We start from the raw sequence: 12,580 nt of genomic DNA, 5'->3' as shown, positions 1-12,580 counted from the left end.
AAAGAAAATGTCAGGATTTAGCATCTGTCTTAGAAATGCTACTGACCTCAGAATGCTCAACTTTTAATTTTTCTGTATAATCTCTTATAATGTATGGATTCCCATACACCTAAATACATTTTCATTCCATCAGTGGAGAATATAAATCTCTCTCTTCTTTAGGCTTCAAAACAGTGAGTACCATTATATGTGTTACTATTTGAATTGTATAAGATTGATCTTTATTTATGTTTCACTAGGGCCTTGCTGTATCTGTGAATTAAAAATACATATTTTTCAGAGACATCAATTCTTCTGCATGCCATCAGGTTGCTTAAAAAAAAAAAAGAAAAAAAAAAGATTGTTTCATTTGTCACTCTTTTTTTTTGATGGCTGAAAAAGGCAATATTTATTTTACCCCTTGATCATAACATCTTTGCAATCAAATAAAAAGAAAAATTCATCATACTGTACATGTAAAGGTCATCCTAAAATAACATGTCTGAGCAAACTATACAGAATCCTATGAGTACATTGCTAAGGAGAAATGTTTTTCAGCAGGTCTTGGGCATTCACTTTACAAAAAAAAAAAATTCTTTTCCACTACATAAAAACGTAGTCTGAAATCAACATAAAACCATCATGAAGTGAAACTACGGTTAAAATGGAAAGAAGTATTACTCAAAAATATCCCATCGGAGCACAAATTCTGACTTGAAATGTGCCTGCTTCTTACCGTTACACTTGAAAGATCTTCCATCTAATCCCAAAAGAAACTCAAGACCCTTTAAAAAAACAGATTATTCAAAAACCTTAATGCATAAAAGCATAAAACAATGATAGATTTAAAATATTTTTATTTTAAATATGATTTAGGGACTGATTTTTTGGTTGTCTTTGATATAAACTGTATCAAAGTTGCCAGTCTTCAAGAAAACCAATAGCAAAACACAAGTTTTATGATGAACCTTAAGAACGATAACATGATTTCCAATGAATAAGGCAGGTTAGTTGTTCTTTGAAACTTTTTAATAGGAAAGTAAAACCTGCAGGTGAAGCTGTTTTGAAACACTTGTTTTTCACCTATAGATCTAGCCCTCTGATAGTAACAATGAGGTCTGCTTTGGCAAAGTTTGTGATGTATTTTTACCTGCCTCCTAACTGTATTTCACAAGGATCAGGGCTGAGGATCCTTTTGGAGCATGTATGTGATTAAAAAGAAATAAAAGTCACATTGAACTAAGGAAAACACACACGCAAAACAGTTGCAAACAGGCATGAGAACTGCATTTAACCTCCTTCATCAACAAACATAAAAATATTCAAGAAGAACTTGAGTCATTTTTAATCAAAAAGATTATCTGTGTGACAGTTAAGTGGGTTTGGGATTAAACTATCAAAGGGTCTGTCTCTTTTGTGTATGTTTGCCTATTAGCAGTAGGTACTTGGCACAAGGATCGTATGTAGGTTGCAGCCACAGACAGACGCTTGCACTGCATACACCCTTTTCTGCAATGTTCATTAGGCAATAATATTGTCAAAGGTAAGTGTTTACCAGCAGCTTTAGTCTACTTAAAACCATTTTAGCCTGGGGCTGATCTTGTGAAGAAGGCTTGGGGGAAGGGCAGAAAAGAGGCAAAACATTTCATTTTTCATGAAAACAAATGTATTCAGCCAGTATCCTGATTTGAGGTAATTTATAACACGAAATTTGCATGCTAAGTGAAATTATAATTATTTTTATTTTGAGGCCAAGCGTGTGATCTACACTATAAGTGAAGGCAATAGGACAAAGGCTTGGACCTTAAGGGTTACTACAACAAAGACCGTAATAGATTACTTTGGGGAGAATTAATTTTATGTGTATAACCATATACACCTCAATGAGTTTTCCCTGACTTGTTTGGAATGTAGCATTACTCTGCTGATTATGGATTTCCCTTATGTAAATGTTAATTCAAATACAAATATATTTTAAAGTTGGGTGTCTATTGTTTAAGGAATGGGAAACTGAGCTTCCTCATATTACTCCCTGTCAATATTGCAAGGCTTTTTTAATCCTGAAAACAAGATAAATGTCTCAGAAAAAAACAAATTGTTCAATATAATTAATACAAGTTTAAGGAAAAAAAAAAAACACTTCTAATTTCTTACTCTGTGTTTAATGAATAAAGATTAAATGCACATTACTTTGAACAGTCACAACATGCAGATTTTAATCTAAAAATGGACTTTTCTCTGTGTATGTTAAGAAATGATATGTTATCTCAAGTTATTCCTAAATACGTAATATTTAGTGGTAGCGTTTAATTATATATATAGCCATTTTGTCATGAATTTTGAATTCCGTAACTGTTTTTGATATATGAAAAATCATGTTTTAGATAAACTGAGAACATAAAAGAACTATTAACATATGTAGAGGACCGCTGCAGCTAAAAACAGGAGACAAAAGATAGTTCTCACTTTCCTCTCAATTAAAACTTTGTGCAATTATTCTTTTAGATTATAGATCTCTTTTGGGATTCTGGTTACACAGAACTTTTTGGTTCATTTCACAGGAATAATATTCATCTTAATTAGCAAAAACAATTGATGGGCTTTTCTCTTTTTTACAAGAGGGAGTTCACTCGGTGTACTGATTACGAGTAGTAGATTATCCTGATAAATGAAAAGTTCTTGTCTTTCTGAACAGCAGCTGAATATGTTATCTGTCTTCAGCCTTGTAGCTTCTTTGTTAGGCATCACCTTGTTGAGACAGAATGACTTACTTGGTAAGTGGTTGACCCGATTTTTTGTCTGGCACCCTAACATTGCTGGGCATTATGCCAAGCTGGATCTGTAGCTATTTATGACGGCATTCAAGGTTCAACTATGCAAATCACAACTATTAGCCAAAAAAGCATAGCAGATTTGTTTTTTAAATATTTCCATAGCTCACAAGGTCAAAGCAATTGTTTTCACAATTTTTAAATATAGTTTTGTAAGTAATGATCTGTAATGTTTGAAGAGATTGTCACCTTTTAACATTTTATTTAGACTGAATTAGACAGAACATAAGCATTTTTCCTCATGTGTTACAAAATAATTGTATGGAGCAAAGGAAGAAGAGACATGAGATGAAGTGAACAAACATATATCTTTTTATCTGTTCTGTGAGTAGCTTGGCTGCTCTGTGCAGAATTACAATAAAAGGAAGCTGAATTATGACAAAGAGTCTTTGGAGAATACAGTCTTCTTCCAAAAGCCCGCCCTGATGAGGACGGTTGCAGGAAGCTGTAGCCCAAAGTTCTCCCCGGCCTTCAGCTCAAGCAGCTCCACATTGTCTGCACATCTGCTCTTAGTGTGGAATCAGATCTGATCCCTTGGCCAGTTGATCTGTATGTACTCAAAAACATTTATGCCTCTGTTATTTCCCACCCCTAAAGATGGTGCATACCCACCATCTTCTTGATGAACCATAGTTCCAGCCAGAGACAGGGTGCTAAGTCCCAGGAGACCTGTTCTTGCACCGTGCAGTGAACTGCGGTGGTCTGCTGGGCCTTCGGCCTAGCCCAACACTCAAAGATTCTGAGACAACATAATATAAATAGGCAATAGCTAAAATGTAGTATGCAATATGTGATAGAGAACTGTATAATGACAACATGTAATGGACTGTATGTAGTAGACAATATAGTAAATAGCAACATTTCCTCTTAGAGAAAGGGGAAGTAGATTTATGTATGAACAGTACACAGTGTGTCTTCTAATAGAGATTTCGGGCATAATTTGGATTAGGTCTGTATTTTGTGACAGAATCTGAGAAGGGAGCACATGTTTATTCACCGGGTGAGCACCCTTCACATAACACCAATGGCTGCTTAATTTAACGATTGCAACATGAAATAATTAACAAGGCTGAACCTGTGGTGCAGAGTATTTCTTTGTCTGATATATATATTTATCCTCTATAAAGGATTAACCTTAAAAAGTATAAAATAAAACGAAACAGATATCAGAGTTGTAAGGAAAAAAGTGTTTCAGATTCTGTTGGCTAAGAAAAACAGTTTGAGTGTTCAGTAACTGTGGCTGAGTGTAGTTTTCATCTGTGAGATAATTTTTATTCATCATCTGAGTTTTGTGGATTGAAGTAAAATAATGTGTTTTGGCAGAAGTACAGGAGATCACGTTAATGTTTGAATGCACAATAAAGCCAATCAAGATAAACTAACTGGTCAAAGTCTGATTTCTGTTTTTGAGTTACCATCCAGTCAGAGCAGAAGTACTCATTGATCTTAGTGGGGTTTCTTCCCTTAAGAACTACAGGACAGAGACTGTAGGGATTTGCTGAATCATCCGTAACAATATTTCCCTCATATTTGTCCTAACAGGGTGTGAAAGAGGCTGCCAACAAAGTAGAGAAAATACATTAAAGTGGGATTAAAAATATAGGTTGAATTGGGCATATGGAGATTTTCCATCAAATTCATAGGGTTTGCGCAAAGAAGTAGAGTATGAGCCTTCTTAATACAATGCAAAGCCCCAGAGTTTATTCATGGTTAAATTTCCATGCTTTGGTCAATCCTTTTTTAAAGAGTCCCATCTCCAAAGAAAGGCACAGAGCACTGTGTTATGGTAAACACCAGCAACTCTGTCCACAGTCAAATCTAAATAATACTTAAGAAACTAAATCCAAAACATTAGCAATAAAAATACTTAGCATGTATTTCTTTCCTGGGAGCCTACATGGAAATTGAATTCCACTGAGCTGCACTTACACGGCACAGAATTCAATTAAAAAAAATCCGCCTGGATTCCATGCTGTGAAAAGCCCTTGCAAATTTATTTTAGGGACTTCGGGTGTGGAGCCTGGACATAGTTTTATTTTATTTTTAATGGAATCAGTCTTAATGTCTAAGGTTATTCTTTACTTGCCTCTGCTGCACAGTTTTCACATATAAGCCAACTGAGGACAACTCGTTATTAAAGAAGTCGGCAGGTGTCCTATGCTCTGAAACATATTAAATAAAGAACTCAACGGGATCATGTTGACTGTAAGCTCCACAAAGAAATTAAATAATGAAGACAGAAGCTCTTCAACAATGACCATTTATGCATAAGTAAAAATGTCTCATCGGAAGATGGAAAGTTCTCTTACAAATTTTTACTGGAATCTCTATTGTGGTATTTTCTGAAAACATGCGGTCTATAGATTTTAGAGTCTTAAACTTTCTGACCTGAGTCTTATGCAATAAAGTCATCAAAATGGCAGGAATTGAGGAGCCAAAATCTGCCCTTCTCTATTCAGCTTCATTGCTCAACAAAACAGCCATTGCAAAATGGCCTCGTTATCACTCTGAAGTTTTTGAATTGCCTTACCCATGTCAATATTAATATAGAGTAGCTGTGGAAAATACAAAGAAAAGAGTAGAAAAGAGTCTATTGTATCTTTAGTTAATATAATTCTAATGTATAAAGCCCTCCGGCCATGGTAACATTTAAAATACAGTCCCCCTTGAGATTTAAAGGGTATTGGGATAAGGTAATTTTAAATCACATTAGAAAGGCTCAAAAATAATATAAATACAGTTTTGAACTTCCCATTGATTCTGAGTTGTTGAATAATTGCACCAGACAAATGTCTTTAGAGTGGGCCTTAATACAAGAAATCACAAAATGTATTGGATTTTCACTTATTAAAAAATGTTGTCATGCAGTAGTTGTTTGAAGAAAATTGACAATTAAGAAATGTAACTAAATCCCTTTTTGAACAAAAATAAAACTTGATTTAATTCTCTTTGAAAAAAAAATGTCAACTTCAATAGAGGTTGGTCTGAGCATCTCAGACTCAATTGGAAAATAAATTATGCTAAGTGCATCCAGACTCACCCAGCATCTTTAAGAAACAGAGTGTTCATAATGAACCAAAGTCTTCCGACAGCTTAATATGACTTTGAAATAACTAATATGAAAAAGAAAAAAAAACAACTACAAAACCTTTGTTGACCAGGTGTTTTCCCTTTTTGTCAATACAGTATATTCCTATAATGACCATCCCATGCTCTGTCATTAAAATTTGAGCTTTCCTTTCAGGCACTCTACCTCAGACATGTGGAATTCTCATCTGCAGTTTTTACCCTCCCTCTCCAAGTTAATCACACTGGGCTCCAGGAGCGGCAGCTTGCTGCAAAAAAACCTCCACACTCTGGGAAGTGGTGATTTAGTATGAATTTACAATTAAAAACTCCTTCTCCAAAATTTACCCTCAATTTTAATACAAAACATAGGATGACACATTTCCTTATAGCTGCAACTTCTAAGTTACTATTGTTGATGAGATTTAACAGGCATAAGTATTTGTAGGACTGAAAATATGGTCTCAGTTCAGCAAAAGTTTGCTCACCAAAGCCTGTATGTTTGCAGAAATAGGGCCTCAGCTTCTTCTATGTTACAGGTGAAAAAGAAGTATGAGGTTCTGAAGTCCATTCATGATACCATTCATTCCCACCAAAAAATTATTCCATATGCATATTCATTTTCTCAAGCAAGAAACAAACAATTCAGTAACGTTAATTCTTCCCTAGGCATAAAATAAACTTTACTTGAATGAGTTACTGTTTGCCAATCTCTTGTTGTTAGCCTAATGCCTCTTGTATGGGTAATTTTGCGTTTAATAGAAATATTTCTCAGAAAGTTCAGATGAAACGGCAGAACTAGTCCAGTTTTATACACTTCAGCCTCAGTATATGACGGAAAATTTTTCTCTTACCATTTTCTCAAACCTTCATATTGCTATGTCAGGTCCCCCAGCACAGCAGTCCTCCTCCTTTCTTAAAATGAAGTATGTTCACATCAGCCTGCCTGGGTCAAAAATTCTGCCAGTGCTGCTTCATGCCAGCCCACAACACAGTGCAAAAATACGTGTAACGGACCATATGCTATACATATCAAGGGCTGCACTAGTAAAAGTGAAAGCAGAATTTGGAGCAATATAGAGACTGAGAGTTATGCTTGTGGCTTAGCCTATATGACTGGCTAAGGCTATAATCCAAAGTCAAAGAAGGCAGTAGGGAATTTACTCTTGAAGATCTCTTGAGTGAAGCACAAATGGCAATCTCTAAGTGCACTGGAAGAGTGAGTGACCAAATAAATTGAATGCATTCAATCACTTTTAAGACATCTCATCCATGTGTAGCATTTTGATCCTGTGCTTCAGTAAATGTATGATTAAATTTTTATTAAAAGGTAATGCTCTTGTTTTAATGATAGTTAATTATATATAATTAAAATGAAAGGATTAATAATATTAAACATTTCATCAGAGGTAAAGATAAATATAAATACACATATTGTAGTATGATTACATATGAATATATAATATTGAGCATATATTATTTTCAATGCATTATGTAAAATAGTAAATGAATAATATAATTTGTAAAATAAAATTATATTCTGGGTATTATGTAAACCAAAGGCCTGGTTCAGCACTTGTGTGTTCATAAAATCTATTTGATTTTTTTGGGGTGCAATATGCAACAAATAATTAAGGCCTTTATGAAAAAGATGCTTGCACTTTATTGGTATATCACCTTTCCATGTGAAAAGTGAATTACAATGCTAAATGATGTACAGTTTGGCCTCAAAAGAAATCTTTTGAGGAGTCATGGATTAGAATTTGGAAAAGCCTCATTTCCAGCTAACCCTGAAGCCATTCATCTTTATAGACCTAACTTCTACTGATTTTCAGAATCTTTACATCAGGCCTTAAATATTCATACACAGGGTACTGCTCTTGCATGCCATTTGCTTATATCTTACATATATAATCTTATTTTGCTTCTTTTTAATAAAATTCTGTATTTAGTAAAGCAACATCACAACTTGATTTCTCATAGATACGCTATATTTTAGGCTATAACGCTCATTCCAGTTGTCATTTCTGCCATTAAATACAGAAAATCTGTATCTCCAGATCTAAATCGCAATGAATCCACTGAGCCTTTGTCCTGTAAAATTTTGTATATTAACATAGTTTAATAAGCTGAGAAATGCATTATCTTTTAAAATAATTCTTTAAATTGTATAGTTTTTTTAATCAGAGAGATGTTTTGGTCTCTGCAAACTATATGGAACTAGTATTTGTCTAACAGGACCTTAAGACCTGTTGAAGAATTTTAAGGATTTTTATGAACATCTGCATGCATTCTTTAGCTAGATTTTGGCATAGTTTCAGTGTAAATCCAGTACAACTCAATCAGTTTACTTTATAATTAAAAACAAGGAAATAGTAACAAAAATACATAATATATGGCACTCGTGTTTATAATAGAAACATCCATAAAGAAAGAAACATGTTCTAACTCTTCTCATTACCCCAAAGGGAATTGCATCTTTAATCACACAAAGCACAACGGCTTTCTAATTTTGTTGAAAGTGTTTCAGTACTTACAAAAACCAGATCAGGTTATTGTAAATCTAGAGCAAATTAGAATCATTGGCCTCTGCTCAGCTGTATTCAGGAATACTATGTAAATCATAAATTTAATGGCATACTAAGACACACATCTGTTTCTATTTTGTAGAAGTTAATAATCTAACTTCAGAGTATTTAAACATTACTTTCATTAACTGGAAAATTGTGAAAAATAGAGACTGCTATAAGTCACAATGTGTTACTGCAATATGCTAAGGAAAATGCAAAAATTGCAGACCTGTACAGTAAAGACTAATTTTCTGAGATATGTGCCATTGTCTGTTTCATGACCTTGCATCTCCTCTGTTTACTTAGAAAAACATCACTTATACTAACAGAGCTGCATTGCTAAGTAGAATCTGCACCTGCACATAGTAGATTTTAATATATATTTCTAGTAGCAAATGTCTTTCACAGCAAGGAATAGATGATGCCTAAATTCCCTAAACCTATATAATGACCCAATGACTTTTCTTATAGTAAACTGATAAAAATTTCTTCTCCATTGATCAGTTTCAAGTATATATTTATTTTTACAAAACTTACTTTGTGGTCTAGGATATACTGTTCTTCTTATTGAAACGTTTATTTTATTCACAAATTAACACACAATCTTATACTGTATCATAAATTGTCATGCATAATGTATATAATTTGCAAAGATCCCATTGTGTGTGTTTTGTTGGAGAAATGCATCACTCTTTTCAACTTTCAGCCTTACAGACACGATTTTTTTCAAAGAAAACAAGTGAATTAACAAACATGTACTAATCTTTTTGAAAATGTATTTGAATTCAGTTGTAAGGCAGAACAGAGCTGGCCTGCCAGCTTTAGCACTGTAATAAAAAATCTAATTGGTAGGGTTTGGCATGATAATGGATTGTAAGGTGATAAATTTTGACCAATAAATACCTTGGAAACTCAAAAGTTGGTTGCATTAAGTGGTAAAGTCAAAATATGCAGGATACTAAAGTATATCTTTATTCATAAAAATTACAATGTCAAAAATGTAATTTTCTAATAATCTGTTTATTTAAAGACATACAAGTCAGATGTCATTTATGTGCTGTTTTGCTTGTGCTAAAATTACCTGCGGTAGTAGATACTTTGCATTAAAGCTTAGGGTGCATAAAGTTGAATGGGATTTATGTAAATAACTGTATGAATATGTATCTCACCTTTTACCAGTGCTAATTTAAATGAGCTGTATTTGAGAGGGAATTATATTAATATATACAACTGATAGGGAATTTGCACATTCATTTTACTATCAACAAAAATTCTAAAGAAGGCAAACTAGACCAATGTATCCATAATAGAGGGGACAGAAAGAGAAAACAGAAAGGCAGAACCGGCCACCTAAATGGTACAATGTGAATTTGTGGTTTATTCCTGAGTAAGATTCAGTGGTTGCATATGCAGGAAATTCTCCCTGTCCTGTGCAAATGCATACAGAGTTCCCGCTTTGCTTTTCAAGCATGCAATAAAAGCTTGTGTGTTGTCTTACTGATATATTACATGCACTACTGTGACTTATCAGACACAATACAAAATATCATATTTTGGTGCTGATTATTCAACAGACAGCAGCCAGTGCTCATAGTGGGATGGGAAATAGCATCTTAATTATTGAATATATTTTAATATTTCTAATTAGCAGTAGTACTAAACAGTCAATCGATGTTCCTCACAACAGGAGGAATGTGGTAGTAATATCATTCTTTGACTGCAGTGTTTTTAGAAAGGCGTAACCATACCTTCAATCAGATTCAAATACTATTTGTCAAAAACATTGAGGTCTGTCAGAAGTAAATGATCATTTAATTAGAGAAAAAAAGGTGGAATATCTTTGATCCCTATACTTTAGTGATATTAATTCCCATGTGCTGCAGGTGTTTGTAATGTATAACAAATCATTACTGGAACAGAGGCTTTTATAGGCAGTTTCAGTGAAGGAAAATGACTGTTCTTACAGCTGCCAGAGTTACACCTGGCAATGTAATGCAAGCATGACAAAACGTGAACTAGAAGATGTAAGCCTGGAAACAAATCTGGGTTTCCCTCTCTATTCTCTGCCCATGCCATCCAAGATGGACTGCAAAGCAGTACTGATGTACCGAGTGGATGGGGAGGGAGAAAGAACGAATTTGCTGCTGTTCCTTCGCTCTCTGACCAGTGATCCATGATGCGTCTTTGGTATCTGCTCCAGAGGGAGCCAATCACATAACTGTCAGCATTTCAATAGCAATCAGTAACAAGAGGAAAAAATAGATTCTTATAAAAAAAATATAAGGGACCAAGTCCTTGGCTTAAACCACAAAACGAAATCAAAGCAAGTATAACCAATCAGCTTAGGGTTATGAGTACTTCCAGAGTGGCACCGGAAACTGAGAAGCAGAACCAGATGACATGTACATAAAGCATCACGTTGCCTTGATTAAAGCTACCAACTGAACAGTTTAAATAAAACCCAACAACAACATCAAGCAACAAAACAAAAACAAGAAGAAAAAACCAAAGCACTTGTACTTACAGAATAAAACCTGGTGGCATACTGGGAAAACAGTAAATGTCAACTAGAATATATAAGTTTGGAAGCAAATATATAAGTTTGGAAGCAACTATGGCTCTCAATCTCTGTCTTTTGATAAGGAGCTTTGAAAGCTGCAACCATGGCATGGGGAAGACGCAGTGGGAGGTTCTTTTCTTTTTGCGATTGATCCTGAACACCCTGTACTTTCATGTTCCTAACCTTTTACCATATCTCTGAACTCGATTATTGTGATTGTGGACCAGATTTTCATTTGGCATGGTATAGAATTCCAACAACTAGACTCTTAAGAAGAAACATGGAAGGAATTTAGGCCCTTAAGTTTAAGAAATCCTCTGCTTCAATGCTGTTCAGTAGGCACTTCCATGTTTTTTTACTAAAATTTAGAGCTCTAACGCTCCTCATGCCTAATACTACTTCAGTCAAGACAAACCAGGCTAAAGAGCTCTGCGCCTACATCATTGCTAAGACTGTGAAACAAAACTGAGCAGCTAAAGGCGATAGTCATGCTCGAAGAGAACCTGGCACACACCAACACAGTATCCTGTCACTAAACTGACCAGTAATCACCACTTTCTTTTAAATGTGTAGCTTTATTTTACAACTAGCAATTGGAGACTTGTCCAGTGTGTGAAACAGGATCAGTTCTCTCCCCTGCCTAAAGGGACTCAAATGCATCTCTCTCTCCATCTAAAGAGTTCTTTAACCCACAGCTTGATTGCAGATGGAGATATTCTCCACTTCTGTTAAAGTTGTGCACCAAGCAGAAAACAATTCAGGATTCACTGGGCCAGAATGCAAGAGCACCCGAGGGAACATGACTGTAGCTCAATGATCTGGGCAGTCATTTGGAATGGGGAGGCCTGAGTTCTGCTCGGTGGTCCAAGAATTTGATGTATTTTATCTCGTAACTTCTCAAGAAAGTAAATTTAACCATACCCTAAACATAGGTTTCTGAATCCTTATGGGTTTGTAAAACTGCAGATAAAGATGAGTATCTCTACAAATCTTGGCCTATGCTGTCAGTAATGTGGAATTTAATAATACCTAGGTTGTTTATATTAGGTTCTTGGGTAAGAACAGAAAAGCCTTCATGGATTCATAATTGCAAATATAGTGGTTTGCCTTTGAATTCTCCATGCTTTGTTCATCTTTCTTGCATCACCTTTCATTTTGTGACACACATCAACGGAAGAGAGTGTCCAGCTACACTAGGTAATATTATAGTTAAAAGCACTCCATAATGGATGTAAGCTTTAGATCCACAGCTGGAGTTTGATAAAGCAAATCATAAGAGGTAGAGAGGTTTGGCATAGACAGCCAGTTTTTCCCCTATTCTGTTTCAAATCTTTCTGCTCTGTTATATCAAGCAGTAGGGTAAAGAGGCAAAGAGGTGATGAGAATACGCAGTGATCGCCACACTTGCCAGTCTGAGACATGGGGCACTCCTTTGGCTGCAGATTAGTGGCTGAAAGAGATACAAAGATTTAGCAAAGTCATAGTAAATTGAAAGGGGGAGGAGGAGAAGGATCAAAATTACACTTATTTTAAATAGAAAAATCTATTTAATTTCTTACTATTCTCTTGGGACT

The 12,580-nt window shown here is 34.9% G+C and overlaps 1 protein-coding gene across 6 annotated transcripts in view; it reads left to right on the top strand.

The window, feature by feature from the left end:
• The window catches only part of ADGRL2 (adhesion G protein-coupled receptor L2), a 385,925-nt gene that overhangs the window by 210,598 nt on the left and 162,747 nt on the right, over positions 1–12,580 (top strand). The gene's annotated exons all lie outside the window — the stretch shown is intronic.

This window comes from Cygnus olor, chromosome 8 (genome assembly GCF_009769625.2).
Source record: "Cygnus olor isolate bCygOlo1 chromosome 8, bCygOlo1.pri.v2, whole genome shotgun sequence".
NCBI lineage: Eukaryota > Metazoa > Chordata > Aves > Anseriformes > Anatidae > Cygnus > Cygnus olor.
The sequence above is the reverse complement of the archived record's forward strand: the minus strand, read 5'-3'. Positions and strand labels throughout refer to the sequence as shown.